The sequence below is a fragment of the Ostrea edulis genome, chromosome 3 (genome assembly GCF_947568905.1).
Source record: "Ostrea edulis chromosome 3, xbOstEdul1.1, whole genome shotgun sequence".
Lineage (NCBI taxonomy): Eukaryota > Metazoa > Mollusca > Bivalvia > Ostreida > Ostreidae > Ostrea > Ostrea edulis.
Window position 1 is genome coordinate 53,770,589 of NC_079166.1, and position 24,887 is coordinate 53,795,475.

Genomic DNA, 24,887 nt, shown 5'->3' on the forward strand with positions numbered 1-24,887 from the left:
CTGATGTATATTGCAATAATCTACCAGAATATACTGACACCTTATAGGTGATACTTCATTAGTACAAATGGACACCACCACCACCACCATCCCTCCAAAGGGAGGGGGTGAGACTAACAACGAAAGGGGAAAAACACATTCCGCAAATTATAATATACATGTAACAGGCTGTCTTTGCATTTAGTCCGAGTGTTTTCAGTTATCTTTTTAAAAATTCTATATATTGATTGCAACACAAACATCCTATTATAATTACATGGCGATGATAAAGTCTCAGTAAGTTTCCACAAAGCTGAAAATTGGTATACACCATATTGTACAAACTGATACAGAACTAAAATATTGCGGAAACTTATCAAAACTTTGCGGTAGACTATCAGTATAGCAATGTGCATACTAAAACAGAACAGTTTCTGCAAACCGAAATTTGCGCAAACTTGATCAGCTTTCAGCAAATTGTCGTTGCGGAAACTACTTGAAAACAACGTAGATATATCAAGTTTCAGCAGAACACACCAAGTTTTTGCAGGGAGAAAGCTATCAAGATGAAAAATGAGTGCGGAAACTTGACGAAAACCACTTGTTCACCTAAGTCTATGTAGTGAAATTTGTATTTTTCATCCATTTGTAAATTGCATGTTTTTAATGAAAAGAACTTATAATAATTGACATTAGTAAATACTATGTAATATTGCAGGTAAATTTTTTAGGGTATATAAGCGAGTGGGGGGGGGGGGGGGATTCAGACCAGCTTTTAGTGTTAGGAATTGCATGCTTTAGTCCCAGTTTGTGTTACTCTGAAGTGAAGTCCCAATTGGTTATTAAAATGCACGTACATAGATCTATACATTTCCATACACCTATATTCAGTGCAACCCCCCCCCCCTAAAATTTTCAAATTTAAGGTAAATCGCGGTATCTTGTTTAGAAAAATGTACTAAACGATAAAAGAAGCAATAATTTCTTCCACTCCCGGAGAAATAAATGACAAAATCTTTTGATTTCTTGCATTACTTTATTGGGAGAACTTAATTTTGTTCTAAAACCCATAAAATTTGAGTCATTTTATTAATTTCACAAATGACTAAATAGAAGACATATTTCAAGCCCTGTAAAATCCCGGAGCTTCCAGGGGCTTCGCCCCCCTGAACTCCACCAGCGCTTTGCTCTGGATCCACTGTGGGCCTCAAGGCGGCCCCCAGACCCCCTGCCTCATAAAGTGGCGCCCCCTCCCTGTAACCGCATTTCCTGGACCCACCCCTAATATTACGAAGTTCATACAGCCAGAATCATCGAAGCTTAGACTGGGTATTTTGAATTGAAGATTTCCAAAACGCAGTTTGACAAATAAAAACGGGTGTGTAATGCTCTAGTATGAAATTATATTGGAAAAGAAGAATCTACACGCGTGCACATGCGCATGCCTTTCTGCTGTCTGACTGGCTCTATCCTTCAGACTCTCGCGTTATAATCTAGGGGATAATTGAATTATCTCTCAAGATCCATGCAAATGGCCACATTCAAGTAATAGACAATTGTGTAGTATTACATGAATTTACATTTGTTGATTTTAAAGCAAGATAACCATGAATTATGTATTGTATTCAGAGGCGGGTGCAATATTTCAGTTTGGGGCCCGGAGAAATTGCTGGGTGGGTGGGTCTAAAGACCGCCTTTAGACCTCAGTAAGTCCAGGACAAAGTCCTGGGTGGTTCCAGGGGACAATGCCTATGAAAGCTCCCGCTTTTTTCTCTCTTCTTTTTATTGCAAAAACTAGCACCAGTACTCTCTAAAGTATTTTGATTGCATATCTTTATTCTTAAAAGCTGTATATTTGGCATGCGCATATTTAATATACATTAATGAAAAAAAAAGTATAAAACTATATCGCATTAAAAGTGTACAAATTAAGTTTACTTAGTTCATTCCCAACATTGGGTGCATGATCTTTAGTTCCTTAGAATGTATTAAGTACTAGAGACACACGTTACATGGATATGAAAACAGACTCAGATTTGATTGATAGGATATTGTTTAAGTTTCCTCTCGAGAATTTTTCACTCATATGAAGACGTCACCATTACCGGTGAAGGGCTGAAAACATAGGCCTATGCTCGGTGCTTACGGCCTTTGAGCATGGAGGGAATTTATCGTGCCACAGAAGTTGAGACAGTGGGCCTCGGTTTTTGCGTTCTCATCCGAAGGACTGTCCCATTGGGTCGTCTCTTACGACAGGCAAGGAGTACTGAGGACCTATTCTACCCGGTGTTGTAAAGCATAAGATTCTCCCCCGCATAGACTTTCCCTCCGGAAAAACGGGCCCGGGATAGACATTCCCCCCGGAAAGATGGGCCTGGAATAGAATTTCCCCTTACGAAGAATTAACCCGGGTCCAACCCAACCCCCCTTGGAAAAACCGTCCCAATATAGAAATTCCCCCTAAATGACAGTACACCCCCATTCTTACATTTTAGCTATGTATCTGTTTCCATTTCTATTACTAGAATTATCTTGCTTATTTAGACCCAGTAATTCTTCTGATTATTTTTGTGTGTGTGTATCGTGAACAATCATCATCTTATGATTTTTTATAAAATGGAAACTGCTCAAATCGTGTAATGGTATATCAAAATTCATTCAGACATCTTAAAAGTCTTTATCGTTATTTACTAGTATCTAACATTTGAATTAGTAAAGTTGGGAAGAACTTAAATGATTTTTTAAATTTAAATAAACGAGAAAATTTAATAACTTTTATTTATACAGTTCATCTATTTTACTTTTCAAATATTTTAATTATACATCTTACAGTCGATTTTTTACGAAAAATCCTACTTATATTGACCATCGTTAAAGTCTTTTGGTAAGCATATTGTATTTATAATATGCATTTCAAAGTTTTCAGCGTGTAAATCCAACTTCATCATGTCAACAACAAAAAATATTCGTTTGTTTTATGAATATCGTAATATTAATGAGCGCATATCTATTTCCTTAAACTATTATAACAAATGAAATCCGGAAACAGGGGGGGGGGGGGGTTCTATATATACCAGGGTGATTTTTCCGCCAAAGGGGAGACTCTTTACTGACTTTGTACATAGGGGGAAATTATATGCTGGGGCGCAATTACGGGCCCGTTTTTCCGGGGGGGGGGGTCTATGATACAACACCGGATCCCCACGGGATAAAACATATCTGATATACATATTACATGTAAAAGCCCTACATTAACTGGATACTGGATATTGGACTACAAGGGCTTTGCAATTGAGGACTAACCAAATCACGGTTAGGGTGGTTCGGGAGGGGTTGTCCCCCTCCTTTACGGGAGAAAATATTGAAGCAGAGCAATTTCAAGCACATTAAATTCTTATCTTTGAAATGATGGGGGGGGGGGGGGGGGTGCGATCTCCACACCCCTTAATTCCGCAAGTGAAACTGTTAGTTAACTCTATGGTAAAATTTAGAAGATATAAAACAGAAAGAATTTTGATACAAGTAAAAAGTTTCATATATTTTTGGAAAATTATCTAGATATGCAATATTTAGGATTAAGCTCAATAAAAATCCGAAGTATGTAACATTTGATAAGGGTAATTTTCGCATGGGGCGCCTCTATGCCGGCTTGATTAGATCGCGTCGTATACGTACATTTAATGACAGAGTGAAATTTCAGTGTTTTTATTGAAGAAAATATGTGGTTGTCATAGACAAAAAACTCCGCACTTTTATCGTGTCCAGAGTTAAATGTCGCACTTTTAAAGGTATTTTGTTGATTAGGAATATGCATTGATTGATCACTATTTTACGATCAAGTGTTGCATCTATATATTTTGGAAAATGAACTATACGTGATGGCTGGTCGAGGGGTTGGGGAAAGGGTGGGTGCTTTGATCAGTCCGCTACTAAAGTTTTCCTAGTAATGAAGACAGTATTAGTTCTTCATTGTAAAATCTATTTCCAATATCAACCGTAACTATTTCAACTCCAGTAAAGCTTCCACCAAAAATTACAACAAACAACAAATCATCAATACATAAATGTTCGAGATTATGTCTCTAGGTAGTGTCAAAAATAACAACGAAATCTTTCTTTGGAAGCGGAAGACCATAATGATAACAGAGATAACAATGAGGTCTTCAGTTGGAAGCGGAGGACCTGAATTACAGTAATCAAAAAACCCATATATACTAGACTAGATAGGTTAGGGTCAATGACTTATGATCTCGTATCTGACGAAGCGTAACGTGTAGAATTTAATAGGGTAGTTTGTTAATTGGGAATACAAAATGACTGACTAGTGGGACCACTATTTTTTTTAAATTTTATTATTATTATTTAAGTAGTGTCAAGAACAACGGAATCTTCCGTTGGAAACGGAAGACCTTAATGATATCTTATTCAGGTTTCCATTTGGGAGCAGAAGACCTTAATTACAAGACTTGTTCGGTTAGGGTCAATCTGTTATGTTGTCGTGTCTGACGAAGCGTAACGACTAGGATTTAAAAGGATAGTTTGTTAATTGAGAATACACAATGACTGACCAGTTGGGCCACTATATTTTTTTTTTATCCGTGTGATTATTTCCTGTACATATAGTATTGAAATTGTACATTGTATAGAATATCAGGGACTAAGTAGAGTGATTGATCAGTATTTTCCGTTCAAGTGCCATTTCTATCTGGTCAAAACGAGCCTTTTGTCAATTTTGGACAATAAATCCTGCAGGAGGAGGGGTGGCTTCTGCTCCTCCGCCGCTAAAGTTTTTTTTTTTAAATTTCAAAATATTCAAAAATAAACACGATTATCTATTCTAAATATTTAAATTATTCAAAATGTTAACGTTGTCTATTTCAACTTCCAATATAGTTAGGAAGCTAAGTGAATAACGCTGAATATTACCGCAGATATCCATTGACTTCATTTACCTAATTATTATAGATCAACACAATTATATTTATACATTTACTTAAAAAAGTGGCGGATCCAGGGGGTTAAATTGCAATATGAATACTTTACTTTTGAAGAAGAAGAAAATAGAAAACCCAAACAAATAGAAACTCCAAATAAACAATGAAACATACTAGTAAAGATCACAGGAATTTATCACGTACAAAATCAGTATCTAGGTAGTATTAGTGGGTTAGTGTCTGACGAAGCGTAACGGTCAGGACTCAATGGTGAAGTTCGTTAATTGGAATTACACAATGACTGACCAGTGCTTTACGTTTCAAGGATAAAAATGGGCCACTTGTCAATTCTAGAAATTGAATTGTGCGAGGGAGAGGGGGATGTTCGCTCTCAGTCATCCACCACTAAAGTTAATAAACATCATATGATGAATTCCTTAACATGTATATATGTAAAGTATTCAAAATGTTAACATTATATCTACTTGTATTTTAACTTCCAATAATGTTACAATGATAGATGAGTACCGCTGTTATAGGCATCACCAAAATTATCTAGCTAGTGGCGGATCCAGAGGGGTAAGAAGTAGGCATAAAATCGTGATAACAGTACTTTGCTTTTGGAATAATGATAAATAAACCCTGACAAGACAACCCTGATATATATATAAATGTCCGTGATCATAGAAATGTATCACATAAAAAATCGATGACTAAGTGGAATAACAATTAATTGTCAATGATAACAGGTTTTCATTGCGAAGCAGACCTTAATTACAATAAACAAGTACATCCATACATACAAGACTAGTTCGGATATGTTGTCATGTCTGACGAACCGTAACGAGTAGGATTTAAAAGGGTAGTTTGTTAATTGGGAATACACAATGACTGACCAGTGTCCCCACTACATTTTTTTTTATTTCCGAACTAAACATCGTGTGACTGTTTATACCATACAGATATGAAATATTCAAATTGTACATTGTAGAATACCAGGGACTAAGTAGAGTTACAATGGGAGTAGTTTTTTTAATTGGAAGTACACAATGACTGACCAATATTTTCCGTTTGAAAGTGCCATTTCTATCTGGTCAAAACGAGCCTTTTGTCAATTTTGGACCATAAATCCTGCAGGAAGAGGGATGGCTTCCGCTCCTCCGCCTCTAAAGTTGTTTTTCTAATTTCAAAATATTAAAAAATAATCCTCGTATGATTATGTATCCTAGATATTTAAAGTATTCGAAATGTTAACGTTGTTTATTTCAACTTTCAATATAGTTAGGAAGCTAATATTAAGTGAATAACGCTAAATATTACCGCAGATATCCATTGACTTCATTTACCTAATTAGTAGATCAACACAATACGTCTACCTAATAACTGGCGGTTCCAGGGGGTTAAACTGCAATATCAATACTTTGCTCTTGAAGAAGAAGAAGAAGGGGGAAAAACCAAACAAATAAAAACTCCAAATAAGCAATGAAACATACTAGTAAAGATCACAGGAATTTATCACGTACAAAATCAGTATCTAGGTAGTATTAGTGGGTTAGTGTCTGACGAAGCGTAACGGTCAGGACTCAATGGTGAAGTTCGTTAATTGGAATTACACAATGACTGACCAGTGCTTTACGTTCAAGGGTAAAAATGGGCCACTTGTCAATTCTAGAAATTGAATTGTGCGAGGGAGAGGGGGATGTTCGCTCTCAGTCATCCACCACTAAAGTTAATAAACATCATATGATGAATTCCTTAACATGTATATATGTAAAGTATTCAAAATGTTAACATTATATCTACTTGTATTTTAACTTCCAATAATGTTACAATGATAGATGAGTACCGCTGTTATAGGCATCACCAAAATTATCTAGCTAGTGGCGGATCCAGAGGGGTAAGAAGTAGGCATAAAATCGTGATAACAGTACTTTGCTTTTGGAATAATGATAAATAAACCCTGACAAGACAACCCTGATATATATATAAATGTCCGTGATCATAGAAATGTATCACATAAAAAATCGATGACTAAGTGGAATAACAATTAATTGTCAATGATAACAGGTTTTCATTGCGAAGCAGACCTTAATTACAATAAACAAGTACATCCATACATACAAGACTAGTTCGGATATGTTGTCATGTCTGACGAACCGTAACGAGTAGGATTTAAAAGGGTAGTTTGTTAATTGGGAATACACAATGACTGACCAGTGTCCCCACTACATTTTTTTTTATTTCCGAACTAAACATCGTGTGACTGTTTATACCATACAGATATGAAATATTCAAATTGTACATTGTAGAATACCAGGGACTAAGTAGAGTTACAATGGGAGTAGTTTTTTTAATTAAAAAATAATCCTCGTATGATTATGTATCCTAGATATTTAAAGTATTCGAAATGTTAACGTTGTTTATTTCAACTTTCAATATAGTTAGGAAGCTAATATTAAGTGAATAACGCTAAATATTACCGCAGATATCCATTGACTTCATTTACCTAATTAGTAGATCAACACAATACGTCTACCTAATAACTGGCGGTTCCAGGGGGTTAAACTGCAATATCAATACTTTGCTCTTGAAGAAGAAGAAGAAGGGGGAAAAACCAAACAAATAAAAACTCCAAATAAGCAATGAAACATACGAGTAAAGATCATACGAATTTATCACGTACAAAATCAACTCACGACTAAGTAGTGTCAGTGGCAACATAACGGTCTGTATTCAATGATGAAGTTTGTTTATTAGAAATACACAATGACTGACCAGTGTTTTACGTTCAAGGGTAATGTCTATCTGGTCAAAATGGGCCGCTTGTCAATATTAGAAATTGAATTGTACGAAGTAGGGGTGGGGTGTCGTTCTCGGTTTTCCACCACTAAAGTTAATAAACATCATAACATCATATGATGAAGGCATGCCTTCATCATATGATATATATATATATATAGTATTCAAAATGTTTACATTATATCTACATTTATTTTAACTTTCAATAAGTTAGAATGATAGGTGACTACATGTACGTACCGCTGTTATAGGCATCACCAGAATTAATTAAGCTAGTGGCGGATCCAGGGGGGGTATTATAAGAAGTAGGTATAAAATCGTTGTAACGGTACATGTACTTTGCTTTTTGAACACTGATAAATAAATCAGATAATCCTGATATATAAATGTCCGAAATCATAGAAATGTATCACAATACAAAATCGTTGACTAAGTAGTGTCAATGGATTGATTTAAGGTTTCATGTCCAACGAAGCGTAACGATTATGATTTACGAGGGTAGATTGTTAATTAATTGGGAGTACACAATGACTGAAAAGTGCTTTACATTCAATAGTCGTGTATATCTGGTCATTAAGTGGCTGGGGAAATAATTAGTATTATGCGTGAGGGATGGGAATGGGACGGGGGATCCGCCCATTCGCCACTGAAGTTATAATTTGAAAATAAACATCGTATAGTTAAATTCTTTTGCGTATACAAGGTATTCAAAATATTAACGTCATCTATTTTATCATCCAATGAAATTAAAATGATAAGTGAAGACTGTTGTAACCACACAACTTGTGTAACTAATTAGTGGCGGATCTCGGGGTTAATACATTTGTAAGTAGACCTAAAAATTTGCGATAACATTGCTTTGCTTTATAAGTAAAAAAGTCTACAATATTCATAAAACATTGATACACAAATGTCGAAAATCATAGAAGTTTATCACTATAAAATCGCTCGAGATGTTTAGAACACTTAGAGCCGAACTTCCCTAGAGTCGAGACGTCTGTTAACCGTTTATTCTGACACGCCTGTCAAAGTCTTTTCGACGCTTAAGGTAATGGTAGCGATCGGAGAAAGTACTTTGACTTGAGAATGAATACGATTGTAGAAGGGAGGGAAAGATGGACCGAAGCATGCATTTTGTAAAACGATTCTTGTGTTGTTAAATAATCGAGAATCTTATTTGAGATGTCTGATTCGGTTCACTAAACAACTTAGCATCACCTAGCAGAGTTCATCTTTCACCGTAAGCACTTAACACTAATTTTAGAATATGTAAACAAGTTGTAAGTTAGGCCAATTCCGTAATTCAACAACATATCACAGGAACTGGTAATTTAATATGTAGTAATAATACTGCTACCCTTTATAAAACCACAAGGATGGTGGGTGACGATAATTTTAAGAACTATTTTGAAACGAAGTTTTGAGTGAAGTATCAGCCCTTGTAGCCCCCCCCCCCCCCCCCCCCCCCCCCCAATAGCAGCTGATTAGGGGATGGTACGGTATATGGTATACCCACACTATTATTAATACACTGACAAATTACCGGTTCCTGTGAACATATTTTAACACCTGACGACATATGAAGGGTTGTGAATAGTGAATGTGAGCAACTGCATGTGAATGCACGGGCAATGGAAGTTGATGTAAATAGATACATGTAGTATGTGCATGTATATATATTTATACATGCACATACTATATATTTACATTAACTTACAGTGCCCATGTGTGAATGAGTATTTCATAGTGTTCTTGTCTGCTTGTTGCAATAATATAGTCCCGTCCAATTTTATATGGAGATTTTTGTGCAAGGTTATATGTATACAATTAAAATTGCATGGGGAAAAGTTTAGTAATGCAGAGCTCTAATATCGTTTATTATCTCTCATGTTTTTTAGACATTTATTCACAAACACATAGGCCGACACATAAGAGTTTATAATTACTATATATATTTAAAAATTAATGTCATGCCTTGGCTTTTAAGTATATTTTAAGAATCATGACAAACAACACTTTTTAAGATACAATTTTCTGTTTTATTGTTATATTCATGGAATAAAAATCCCATCCTGTGCTTTATTTGGGATATCTATTCCCATTCATGCTCAAATAGGATATTTACTGCCATTTCATGTTCATTATGGGACATTTCCTCCTATGGGACATTGTATCCCATAATAAGTTTAAATATGGGAGTTAAAATCCTATGGGAGAAATTATATTTTTTCTCCCACAGGATTTTTGGTGGGAGTGAAAATCCCCCAAGTGGGATTAAAAATCCCTCCAAAATCCCATGGGATTTTTTGATTTCAGGTGAAATATCTTAAAAACTACAATAGTTACAAGTGTAAATGTTGGTGCATGTCTTGTGAACATAAAATCCCATCTTTTTTTGTAAAGGGTTTATTTGTATCCTTAATAAAAGGGTTGGCGAAACTCCGGACTTTTGTCGTGTCCAGAGTTAAATGTCGCACTGTTCTAATGAATTTCACTAGTTTTCCAACAGCAAACAAGGTATAGTCCGTCCACCTGTTCCTATAATTTAGGTAAACAAATTTAGATTATGTATTCTTAAGGACTTCAAGATTTTTATGTACAATTGCAGTGCTATAAATTTTGTTTGTATATCAGTGACATTTGAAAATTCCGCTGATGTTTAGAAGGAATAAGACAGTAACATTATATTACACATTATATTGCTTTTAATCACGCTTACTGTTAATTTAAACTATTTTTGTCAGGTTAACTAAATCTTTTGCAGTTTGTTCTGCACTTCAGTGGTAAAATCATTCTATTCTTTTAGGACAAATTTTCATTTCCTTACAATCGCTCATATATTAGTAAAAAGGTGAAGATAACGAACAGTGATCAATCTTATAACTCCTATAAGCAATGCAAAATAGATAGTTGGACAAACACGCACCCCTGGAGACTCCAGAGGTGGGATCAGGTGCCTTGGAGGAGTAATCATCCCCTGTCGACCGGTCACACACCCCGTGAACCCTAAATCTTGATCAGGTAAACTGAGTTATCCGTAGTCAAAATCAGTGTGCCACGAACGGTCTAACAATAGGTATGAAACACGTCAGACAGCATTTGATCCAATGATAGGTTGTATTGGCAAACACGATCGTTATAACGACCATATATTTTGCGAAATGTTGACTTTAAGGGTGTACTCTCATGGTAATTTTACCGCGAGTGAGTCTCCATACTTTTTAAAGTCATAACTATGGGGATGCGTGTGGTTTATTTCGTATGCACAAAGAAGAACATTAATATCTCTTTTTATTTGTAAGTAATGTTAATAAACTAACAAAAATTAATTAAAACATGACAATTTTTTTTACTTATTTTCTCATTTTACGACATTCATGATGACGTTACGATTGTAAACAAACTCGAGCTCGAAGACGCACACTGTAGGCCTACGATGTCGCATTTAGTCTATTCTAAAGCAGTCCAGAAACATACATGGGCGATTCGTTGGAAGTAAAACGCAGTTATAGATCAGTCTGCATCCGATATTCTCACAAGTGAGTGGCAGACAAAGAAAATTACAGACAAGCAGGCACAACCACGCACATGGTGACACACTACAGCACTGTACATAGTGTCAGACAAGAGGGCGGAATGAAGGATGTTAGCGATGTAGTACCCGAATCAGAGGCTGCTGATATAGTATTGAATGAATTTGTAGGTTTTTCAATATGCAAGAATTTTTTTATGAAAATAAAATCTACAAGCTCTGTAGCTAGATCTGTACCTAAATTGATCTGCGATCTTCCCGATCCCGCCAAGTCGGTTATGAGCGAATCTCGCTCCTAACGTTCAATGTATCATTATTGAAGCATCATTTTGATTAAAAAGTGTAATCTATATCATTGTTTTAAAAAATCGCCAAAGTATACAGCGAATCTAATTCATTAAAAAGAGTTCAAAGGGAAAAGGGGGGTTTCTCCCATTTAGACAATTATGGCGCGCCATTCGTGTACAAATTAGTTAAAACAAAAGATAATTTTGTTGACTATACATACATGTATAAATATGTTTTTTGGGGGGCTACTATATCGATAATTTGTTTCTACTCAGTTCTGGAAAATTAAAATTAAATTATTTTATCAAACTTTTATTTTAATTATTCCTTCAAAGTGTAATTGTCAAAAAGTTTTAATAATGTTAAAATTTGTTTATAGGGTGTTGAAATTGCACATTTAAAAAAAATCCTGATTAGAATTTTAGCATATATTTCATAAACAGTCATTTATGCACGAACAAATTCATATATAACATTTTGCTTAAGAAATTCTTTTAGAGCAACAATTTGTTGGGCAAGGCATTAAAACATAATCCCTGGCTAGACAAAAATTGGAGTTAGTTGAAATTGGTTATTAGCAGTCTGGTGGTAAACCTAATAGTATATTCTGTTCTATTGTTAAGAATTTACAGTATTGATAGAAATTGAGTTCCAATGTTTGCATTTTAGCTACATCCATTTGGTAACCACAGTGAGAGGGATGAGTTGTGCTATCATCATATGAAGAATCATACCAGAAAGTGCAGATTTCTTCCTCAAGGCCACATGGAAGTTGACTGTTAAAAGTAGTTTCTGGATAATAACTCAAATACTTTGCATTCTATTCAAACCAAATTGGACATATGGATACATACAAAGACGGGAAGATGCCTATCAATTTTGGGCTCAGAAGGTCAAAGATCAAGGTCACAGTGCATGGAAATTAGAAAATGCTAATGCAGGGGCATATGTTTTTACACAATCTGTAGTTATAAATGAATTAGTATTGTATATATGCATATATTATTTATGTTTTCTGATTATTTATCATATTACGAAATAAATATATAGAATTTGTAAATATGAATTGAAAAATACACATTTTATAACAAATCGTATATTGTTATTGTTTAGAATGTATGTCAGTGTAAGAAAGGGGTGGGGACACAAAATGGTTCAAATCTTTGTTCCAATGCACACTACCCCACACATTTTTTTTCATTTAAATTAAGCAAAAATATGATTCAAATCTACATTAGTAATTTCAGAAAAAGTTTGATACAGATATTCTCCCTAGGATGAATTTTTTGATGAAATAGGTCTTCAAATTTGTGTGATATTTTATACAATTATGTTAATTAATACTTGATTTTTTGTAGAATTGGTGATATATTTTATATAAAAGTTATTGAAATAATCAATTTTGCTTAATTTTCATAAAATAAAAGAAAGCCAAGATTATTCTGTCCTTAATATTTGTTTTATAGTGTGTTTCTTGTGAAAATTTGTAATTTTCATGAAAAATTAAGTTTCAGCAAAGGGGCAATTTTGAGGGGCTGTAATTTTTTAAAGTCCACACTAACATGCTCTTTTTTATGTTTTAAATGTCTTTCGGATAAAGATGTATCAGTTAAAATGGTTTATCAAAAAAGTCTGATACTTCTAAAAAAATTCAAACCAGGAGAGAACATCCTTAAACGAGACTGTTGAAACCCCTGCACCATCAACTTGTTTGTCATTAGCTTGCCTCGATTTAAAAACTTGCCATACACAGAACAAGCTCTTGCGTATCGAATCAGTTGAGAGACATAAACACCAGATGCAGGTGATAATGAAATATTGCTACATAAATATGGGAAGTTGACGACGGAGAAGCTGAAATCATCTCATCTGTCAAAGTTGAGTTGCACATCATGTCGTTGAGTTACAAGTATTTCAGAATGTTGACAAAAAATGCAAGAAACTCAAGGATTTGTAAGTAATGGAAAATGATGCAGTAAATCTAAAAGGTACTATATGTATAACTAACAAAGTCTTGAGGAAAATAACAGACACTTTAATACCGCTTCAGAAAGCAGTGAAAGCAATTAAGGATAGACAGAGTCAGATTTTGCCATCAAACAACAGTTCTAAGCAAAGGGGATAGTTTCAAAGCAAACGACTTAAATGTTATTTTTGTGGAAAGGTGCGTCATTAACATAAGTGCAGACGATATATAGTAACCGAGGATAATTCAAAAGAGTCACAGTTTGGGGGAAATCTGTAACAAAATATGACAGGGGATGCTTACTCCTTCAAGGCACCTGATCCCATCTCTGGTGTGCCCAGGGGTCCGTGTTTGCCCAACTATCTATTTTGTATTGCTTATAGGAGTTATGAGATTGATCACTGTTCGCTATCTTTACCTTTCATGACAACATATCTAAGAACTCGAGGGATGGTAATGTTGGACATTCTGAACGTCTGAAATTCTCCACAAGACAGGCGAGTCAGGAATGTTCGTCGAAATAAAAATCGGAGGCAAGGTATTAGAATTTTTGGTAGATATTGGAGTAACGTTTACCCTAGTGTCAAATTCTGCAATTGACAAAATAAGGCTCGAGAAGCCATTGGAGCAGTTAACGTTAGAAATTTTGATTGCAAATGGTACATCATTGAAGATATATGGGATATAACTTTTGGAAATGGGAATTTTCTCTACAAGGGATACGATTTACACAGAAAGTTGTTATTCCTGACCTAAGTGTTGATGGAATTCTTAAATTTGATTTTCTGATCTGAGGACGAACGTTTGTAGCCTGGACTTGTCAAAGGGCATTTTGACAATGGTAAAGGTGGAAAAACCTATCACCTGCAAGTACAAGGGGAAAATAGAATGCTTCAGAATCCTTCTCTGCGAGAAAGTATCAATGTAAGAGGCATAAACAATGAAGGCAATGTATATATTCCCAACGCTGGTATAGTAGAGTCATGTTAGCAGTTTCAGGCCTCTGACGGGCACTAGTTGGACGTACTCTTGTTGCCAAAAACCCGGAAAACAAAGTCCCGATACGAATGATGAACTTACACAACAAGTTTGGGTAAAGGCACGTATATTCCCGAGATAAGCCCCATAGATGCATCAACTTAAACAACGTAGATAAAAAACGTAATCGGAACCAGAGAGTTAGCATTGCAAAATTACCAGACCGTTTGCAAGATTTGTTTGAGAGATGCACTGCACATACTCTCCCTGAACAAAAGGAGTTTGTTGGGAAGTTTTTTGCGTTATCATGCACCCTTTTCAAAATTGACACGGGAAACAGTAGACCAATAAAGCAGGCACCCAGACGCGATCTTCCGCACATGCAGAGAGAAATTGACTCGCTTCAGCGAAATGTCATAGAACCTTCATGTAGCCCATGGGCATCAAGTATTACCTTGGTTCAACCAGATTTTGTATAGATTATCGAAAACTGAACAAAATTACTCTTAATGATGCCTATCCTCTACTGAGAATCGATGATTCCCTAGATTAGTTAAGAGGTGCCAAATGGTTTTCGACATTGGACTTGTGTTCTGGGTATTGACAAGTAGCCGTCAATCCAAATGACAGACAGAAAACAGCTTTTACGACGAGGCGTGGACTATACGAAGTCTATTAAAACACTTTTGAGGAAATAGTTGCAAATCTTTCCAAAGTTTTTGATCGTTTGAGACATCAAACGATCATTGTGAATCATCTATTCTCGGCAGAGGATACGCACCAAGGTATATAAATCGGGAATCTGAAAAATAGGGACCATTCCACTACTGAAGCTCAGAGTGTCAACAGGTAATCAGAGGCAGTAAATGGATAATAAAGGAAGTAATAAGATAGGTGAATTAGTGGCCCGAATGAAGTCGATGCTATTTCACTTAACCAAAGACAACAGAACTGACATTGTCAGGGAACATAGATGGTGCTGGGGATAGTGGCCCGAATAGAACCAACCTGTCCCTAATACTGTTTATTTATTAGGGATGCTCTTAATATTTATATTGTCCATTGTCCTTCATTTTTTTAATTTCACCCAAGGTAGGACTAACAATGATAATATAAATCTAATCAGTGATTAAGGAAAATTACTACTAAACAAAGAATAAGCGTTGAACTCGAAACACGATTCAATATCTACTGCATAACTGAAATGAAAATATAAATATATCAGGAACTTTCAACATATCGCTCTGCATTATATACAATATTTTTAAAAAGCGATACCCCCTCCCCTGCTTGAGTTTGTTGGGTTGTTTCGATTTTTGTTTGTGTATTCTTTCAAATTAAAACAAATCAATGTGTATTACCTCGGAAATGTCCAAGTATTTTCCCGTGCATGAATCCGAGATATATCTGATAATTAGGGCCTAATTAGTCTTACTCTATAGTACCGGGTATTTTGTATTGGCTTTTTATATTTAATCATTTAGCCTAACAAATCAATAAACACGACAAAGATGAATACATAAATCACAATAAATTGGTAAACATGTTCATGCATGTTGAAGTACTTATATAATAGTGACCTTAATTGTAGTTCCTAAACGCATATGAATTGTGAAACATTAAAACATTTGGTCTGTGATGAAATTTTTGCGCTAAATACGTTTTCATATTTTTATTAAATTCACGTGACAAAATAGAATGAAATCTGTCTCCTGTTTATAAATCCAAACATAACATTACCGAAAAGGCACAATTCAATCCAACTAAAGTTAAAGAGAAGAAATGTAAATACTTTGTTTTCCATTAGAAAAATACGTACTACTGTTTTATTAGGTGGCTCATTACACTAACTGTAATAATTTTTTGATGGCTCGTTAAAACATCTACAACCTATCAATTATTTCATATGAGTTTTAGGTGATTTTTCAGAATGATAAAACAGGTGAATTTTTCTATTTGTAGATAAGAGATTTTAAATCCAAACTTTGCTTTGATGTGATATATGATATAAATATCTAATAAAACCTGCGAAGAAGATGTATGTATATGTTCTATTTTACAGAATATAAATATATCTAAGAAAATATATCAAATCACAGCAAAATTTGGACTTTAGAATCTCTGATTGCAAAGAAAACATCGTTTTTATCATTCCGGAAAAAAAACATACCAAAAATGTATGAAATGTTTAAGAGCTTGAATTGCACTTTTGATGAGGGTGTAGTGATTGGGGCGGGGGCGGATTTTAGGATTTCCGGTCGGGTTCGGAGTCCTCTGAGATTGCACGTGTTATTCTCACATTGTTACCCTCGTTTGTTGGTGTTTCAGAGGTCATGGTTCGGAATAACTTTGTCCAGACTTGTGTGGAGGCCACTGTGCCTAGTCCGGAGCTAGGTGTATTTGTTAAGTCAAGATGTGTTTCAGTTGGTTCATCTCCAGGGAACGGAACTTTGTATACCGTAGGTCGGGGCAAGTGCTCCGTAAACCCTTTGGTCGTTCCGGTGCAACAGACTGGGTCATCATTTAGCAGTGTGTGTCGTGAGTTCGAAATGCCAGTGAAGCAGATCTAGAGTAGTGTTTCAGGGGTTGGCAGGGGTGGTTGATAGTAGTAGATATATATTCAGAAGATCCGGAAAGCTTTAAGGGTCAAGGAGACGGGGTGCTACCAGGCACCAGTGAGAAGTTGTGTGGTTGGCGAGAGGGCACTGAGGCGCCAGGATGGTTGGTTGGAGGATACCAGGTATAGTATCGGTTACCATAGTAATACAACTTTTCAGGGTAACTGGACATTCGCCTGGTTTTGCTGTTGAAATTTCGGGGCCAGGGCTCCGTTAACCCTTAGGAAGCTCCGATGTGAATGGTTGGACCAGTAGTGCGAAACAGCGGGGTATGGAGGTTGCATGGGCTTTGGTCTAGCATCCAATGGATAAACAGTTCTCGGATGCAGAAGGTAAGTCTTGATGCGAGGGTGCACCAGGCGGAAATCGATGCATGTACTTTGTGGTAAGGTTTGTGTGGGTATTCCATGCGAGAGTGGAATTATGCAGGCTACCATCTCTTAGATAAATATAATTGGCTAATGTTCTTATGTGTTTATATTTTACATTCATGTTAGTCTTTTTATGAATTTCTCGTGAAAGTTTTTTCACATGAAATTGTTGTGAATCTCTTCACATGAATCACTTTGTGTGAAAGCACACATTTTAATAGGATGAAATTGACGTGAACCAGGAACAAGTACAAAAGTCACTGAGTAAATGAGATTTTATAAAAAAAAAACACGGATACTCATGTCACAGTAAGTCTTTAGACAACTTTCGAACATTATTGCGACATAGAACGCCATGGAAATATGGTTATTTCCCTACAGCTGGTGTCATCTCGCTAAAAGATTATCCAGTCGACAACAAAACAAACAAACAAAACTATGCATGTATGTAAAAATTTTCACACACGCAAACGGACCTTACTTTTTTCTAGGTCCGAATTGCATTTCCTCATGAAATTTACTGAGGTTTTTTATCATTATTAATTTTTTAACGTCTTCTAGTATATTTATTAACCACCAAACAATCTTTTTCAGTTCATTATTTATTTTGGGCTATCTGGACATTTTGTATAGTCCGTGTTTGCTGGGAGATCATTCGACATAACAACATTTTCAGAATCTTCAACGAATGTAGGATGGTTGATTCGATCTTCAATTGATTCTATTTGCATTTCAGGATCAAAATCTCTCTCAACGATATCTCTGTCTTGTGTTTCCTCACGGTTTCGTCTTTTCCTGAGATACAAATCGATCCCTACGTTGATGAGTACGAATACTGTGAGGACTCCAACCACACAGTAGAGAGCAATGCTGACAGGAGAATAGATAATGGATTCTTTACTAACAGTGGCAGGGCTTGAAGAGCAAGAATGCCTGTCCATGTGACTATAGGTATCCCTCCTCTCTCTTGATTCCAATGTATAATTTAGATGATCTGGAACACCCGTTGACGGGAATGTTTTTTTCTGTAAACATGAAAGAAGTAAATATATCCATATATTCTCTGAGATCATGAAAAATTAAGTCACCCTTAATTACCTTGAGTGGTAATGGTATTTTTTTCTTCCAAAAATTATATTGATAAATTTTCTTTTACATATTGTTTTCTATAATAATAAACCTTTAATGTATCAATTAAACTTGGCATTAAAACATTTCTAAAATCTATCTGGGCTGAAAATCTCGGAGCAGTCTTTTATAATTCATGTCTGTAAATCTACATTTAGCTTCGGTTGGTTCTAGCAATTAATGTGCACCTAGCTGACTGCTGCTCGCTTCAAATAAGATATTTGAATATTGGACAAGCTCTGTACCACTATTAATGCTGTATTACTTACCGTCTAGGTATATAATTCCATAATAAAAATTACCACTAAATTTTCCGTTTAAATGATGACTTCCATGGTGCAATATTTTATCTCCCGAAATTGAAGAGTTCCTATTTATTTTTTAATTAGCGATATACAAGTAGGTATGTGGATATACTACATTGTATATATCAGTAAGTTAATGAAAAATACTTTAATTTTCAATTTAAGGAGCAAATCATCATTTGAAGGGAAAATTGTCAAAATGTTAGATCTCAGTTTTAGTTTAATTTGCAGTGTGTTGTTGACATCACAATTCCACCCTAAACAATAATGTTGACATCCCAATGTCAATTTGACCCATCACCGTGGTACGTTCTAGCCATTGCATGCCTGTTGTATCTTGTTGTATATCAAGCACGGGAAGTTCTGGGGAATGGGATATTACAATACAATTAGAATACAAAATATTTAGTTAGGCAACACGGACCTCTGGACACACCAGAAGTGGGATCGGGTGCCTAGGAGCAGTAAGCATCCACTGTTGACCGGTCACATCCGCCGTGAGCCCTATATCCTGATCAGGTAAACGGAGTTATCCACAGTCAAAATCAGTGTGCCAAGAACGGCTTAACAAGCGGTATGAAACACGTCAGACAGCATTTGACCCAATGTGAGGTTGTATTGACGAACTATATCGTTATAACGACCATATAATTTGCGAAATGCTGACTTCAATCGAGACTGTTGAAACCCCTGTACCATCAACTTGTTTGTCAGTAGCTTACCTCGATTTAAATATGGCGAGAAAATCGTGTATGAAATCGACAATATTGCGAGTAAATAATGTTTATATGGGTCGCTGTCTACAAACTGTTTGATAATGTTATATTCCTTTATACACCTGTAATTGGCGCTAAAATAAACAGTGCAATTATTATTTATTTTTGGATTAGACAAATTATAATATGTTACATTGTTGACAACTACTAGTAGTTGAATCACGTCCTAGGCCAAGCTACTATCACGGCCGAGTGCATTTCGGAAAGAGGGGAAAAGAAATAACACACACAAATCAGTAAAAATAATCAAATTTAAAGTGGAAATTATATTATTTTATTTTAATAAAGCAATCTCATTATTATTGTTGAATACGCCGGTTTCGAGATACGTCCGAGTTATTTCCCTTTGGAGAACTCTCGTACATAGTAAGGCGCGAAATAATTTGTTTACACGCGGGGGTGGGACAGATATTCATCACAGCGTAAGTGAATGTACTCAGTAAGTTTCTCATATGCTGTTTGATAACCCGAATTCGATTGATACGCAAACAAAGTAAGTGATAAGTATTTAGGGAGTAATTAAATACATAAAATTCTTATCCTATCACGTTATTTCGTTATTCATAAGTACCATATCCAAGATATTTCTTGCAAATATGACATTGTTTGTATGTTTCCACTTCGGTAAAACATTTCTTTCGATAGTATTTAGTATTTCCCACATTTACATATTTAAAGAGAAGACACTTTTAATACATTTCATCGTCTTCCTCGTTGACTGTATATCCACTTTGTCCCACTTAGGCATTCAAAGTTCCACTAAATGCACCTCCTATACAGAAGAGTTCGTATCTCGAAACTGGCGTATTGTGATCTGCACGTCGTTAGGAAGTGGGAACACGGCGTTATACCGACGCACTCTTGAAAGATGTTACGAGTTCATTGAGGAAATAATGTTATAATTCAATTTAAAGTTAGGAAATACAATATTCTATTACTTGTATAAGTAAAAGTTCAATTATTTTGTATCTTTAAAATGTTTCTAAATCTACCATTTGGTAGAAACTGGAAGCACGTTATACCGGGTATGTTGTTACTGACAAGGTGAAGGGCAGTTGATCCGAGTGTGTATTAAATTTGAAGACCAGAACAGAATTATGTAGTGCTTATAAGCTTCGATATAGCCATTTTATCGCAGTTTATCAGGGTCTCTGTCCAAGCGGTTTTTGAAAAGGTGACTGAGTGTGTTTTTAAAGGTACAATTCTTGCTCCAACAAAAAATTATCCACATCTTTTTTCTCGTACCTTCCTTCGAAAATTGAAAAATACTCAGTCTAAATCTTTCTACCGACAACTAGTACACACAAGCACGGCACAAAACATCTTAGTGCAATATTATTTACAAGCCGTCAGTGTGATAATTGGTTTTTTGTCGATTAAATTTCAAACTGGAAAAGTACGCAAAATATTTCATTTAAAACACATTTAAAGTAGTTTTAGACATGAGAAGAATTAATTTTGCTGAAAAAATGAAAAAGTTTAGAGACATGCGTTATGTCCTTTAAGAGATTGCTCACTGTTCGTTAGCTTCACCTTTCATTGATTACATGTAAGATGTTTTAGCATTTATTGTTGTGATGTACATAACATACAGTTCTTATCTGTTCTACATGTATCGATATAGAAATGAACATTTAATCATTAATTACAAGGCTGAAATATGTAACCATATGTAACGTTGAAATGCCAGAAATATAAGTATGGTAAAGTACCGTAATAAGGTAATTATCTGATAGATTGTGCAGGTATTCACGATACTGGCTTTTAATATTTCTTACATTTGACAATTCATTTGAAACTGTGAGTTTTCGGGTCGCATGAGACTTTGATGAACGTTTAAAGGTATGTTAGGACACAGGTATATATAGTTGGAATATATGTTAGGCAAGAAAACAACGATGAGAGGCCTCAAATAGAAGGATTTTATAAGGGGTTGATCTGTACCTCTCTGGTCTGCCCCAATACCCCCCCCCCCTTCCCCGAGAGCTAGAATTATACAGCTACATGTGCTGTACCTCATGTCCTAGCAAGCGTGATCTTTTTTCGAAAAGTCATTTTTGAAAATACATGAGGGTATGAACTGCGATATTTCACGTCTGGATACGTCATAATGCACATTAGCACTTCGTGAAAATGGTGAAGATTCATACATGTAAGGTGAAGATAACGATACATGCATTGTTCACAACTGCAGCGCATGAGAAAATGGCTATCATTACAAAAATGTGCGATTTGTAGAGTTTGTTTGCATTACGTCCCGTTGAGAACTTTACACTCATATAGTGTATTAAGGCGTCACCAACTGTAGGTGAAGAATCATCACTAGCCAAACGTTTTGGTTAACCCCGCTCCCCATAAGTGGACTTTAAAGATTTGGCTAGTCTAGGTGAAGTATCATTGCCGAAGCAAGGAGGCTTCTATAACGAGACAACGCCTGCCGCGACATTGAACCTCCGTTTTTAAAGTCGACCCGGGAGTCTCAACAGCCCAGTAATTAAGGTATTCCATGTATAATGAAAGGATAATGAACAATTTTGAAGGATTTAGATCAACATAAATGTTTATTGTTAAATAATGATGAAAGTGAAGCAGATGAAATTCACATGACTGGTAAATGATTAGAAGCTGACCTTTTTGCACTTAAAACTTTTTTGGAAGAGTTATCTGTCCTTTGTAAAAATTAGAAAAATCTAATTTTCTAAAAATGTGTGTGGTCAATGATTAATTTTATTTCATATTTTCATTAAGAGAAAGTGTTTGTAACTTTCTACCAAGAGATTTGTATGAAAATATAATTTCTTTTTAAAATATTGTAATAAAACATGTTTTTCCCATATACTTCAATGTTAAATTCTAGGTGAAATAAATCAAGCAGTAAACAAAATTTTTCAAATTCCTATGGTGGATTATTTTTATTTGATGAACCCTTCAAAATGATACCATTATTAAAAAAATTCCACCATCCATTTATTAGATATGAAATATGGTCATTATACATTGAATATTTTAAGTACTTCGTTACTAGCTTGAAAATACGGATGTATATTTAATTGCTGTTATAAAATTTAGAAATTTATTTCAAAATTAAGGAATATCTCCCTCACGCATAGCTCTTATCCTTAGACGAATTTTACGAACTTTTGTGACACACTGTTTTCCCCTAAAATAGCTCTAAAACTTCATTGTTATTTCGTATTTCAAACATTACGGTTGAGCATCACTGAAGAGACATTGTTTGTTGAAATGCGCATCTGGTGCATCAAAATTGGTACCGTACAAGTTTTACACACACACACACACACACACACACACACACACACACATATATATATATATATATATATATATATATATAAAAAAATTTGACTTTATTCTACCCCGATACCAAGAAAAAAGAATTTATTGAATATATATATATATATATATATATATATATATATATATATATATATATACAAAGCACTAAATTGACCAACGACACGAACAACCAGATTGTTGTTGACAATCTGGATGTTCCTGTCGTTTGCTTTGTATAATTTTTTGTATTTGACCTTGTAACCATGTTGTGGATCCGACACTCTGAGGTATCGGATGTTGTTGGAACTTTAGTGCTTATATATATATATATATATATATATATATATATATATATATATTTATATATTTATTTATTTATATATATATATATATACCTATCGCTTGGGGAAGGAGAATTTGTTATCTATGTTTACGTCTTAAGTTTGACACAGCCATGGCACGAGCGGAGCTCGAACGCATGACCTCCAGGTTACGAAGCGAATGTTCTACTACTGAACGACCATGACCATTGAAATTGTACCAATATCAAAGGCAAAAACATTGAAAATGTACATATTAGTGTATACATTTGAAACGGATATCACGTTTTCCGGAATACCTTGCCGGTTTCATAAACATTATATATTTCATAAAACAAAACAAATCCGCCTTATTAGGTAATTGATGTTATCTACACTGTAATATCATTTTAATAAATAACTTCTACTTACTTAGGGTCAATGTCTGTTTCTGCGTTTTTCACATCAAATTTTTCCGAAATGTATTTTCAAATTCACTAAATGATGTAGATCTTTAGACTTTGTGGGGTTACTTCCCCCTTCCTGGTGATTTAGAATTCTGAATGACCTAATCATGAGAATTTCCGCATTTTCATAGTCTGTATTTGTTGTAAATACAGTTACCATAGCAAAAGTATGAGTACATCTCCGGATGGACGATTAATATTTTGCATTTGAAGATCAGAATTTCCTTGTGTTTCATCACAGTTTCGTCTTTTCCTACGCCGATGAGTATGAAGACTATGAAGAGCAATAGGGTCTGTAGGTCTTGTCATGTGACAGGGGCGATTTCGTGAGAAAGTTAACTTTCGGGTACATTGCAACCATACCATTACCTATTTTATACTGGGCAAAATACGCAGAGGGGCACTCGAAGTTAATTGATAAGGAAAAGTGAGGCGGCGGTAGAGAGCGGAAGAGTTAATCGGTTTGTTGTAGACGATATGCGAGTTGTAATGGAGTATGTTCAGACCTCTATGAGGAATACGTCTTATAAAGGACAGGTGCGTAAGCATTGCGTTTACCTGATAGACTCTCCGAACGGGGAATGGATAATGGGTTCTTCAATAACAGAGGCAGGGCTTGAATAACAAGAATGTCTGTCCATGTGATTATAATTATTCTCATCCTCTCTCTTGATTTCGATGAACGATTCAAAAGAAATGTTTCCTTGAACATAAAAGAGATTATACTTCTGCTCTCGTAATTTCACATGGATTGAGTCTCCTTGAAATAGAAATGTATCATTTTGTTTTCGCGAAGGTAATACATGATCTGCATGCCATGCATTGTAGTAAAAAGGTTAGTTTTCACGTAGATTTAGCATATAATAAAAGAAATGATTTGGAACCCATGGTTTAATGGAAATCGTTATATTTTTATCTTCTACTTCAACAACGTCTATGGATAGCGAAAGAAAATGTATAAAATGCTAATCTGTAAACATTCACTTCGCAAACAAATAAGTTATCTAACTGACACATGTAACTTACATAATGTACCAGTTCTAACGTCTCACACACTAGTCTTATTTCAGAATTCCGTCGTAAGATTCGATGATGACATCAACTAAATGCAAAAACAAAAGACTTTACATTACATTTTTCACATCAGTTA

At 35.2% G+C, this 24,887-nt stretch overlaps 1 long non-coding RNA gene across 1 annotated transcript; it reads right to left on the reverse strand.

Moving 5' to 3' along the window:
* Window positions 1-18,051: 18,051 nt before the first annotated feature.
* On the reverse strand, window positions 18,052-24,614 carry LOC125675685 (uncharacterized). The gene is made up of 2 exons (XR_007370607.2): window positions 23,703-24,614; window positions 18,052-18,490 (listed from the first exon to the last, which is right to left on the reverse strand). It is a non-coding gene; the product is annotated as an uncharacterized LOC125675685 (long non-coding RNA).
* Window positions 24,615-24,887: the final 273 nt, after the last annotated feature.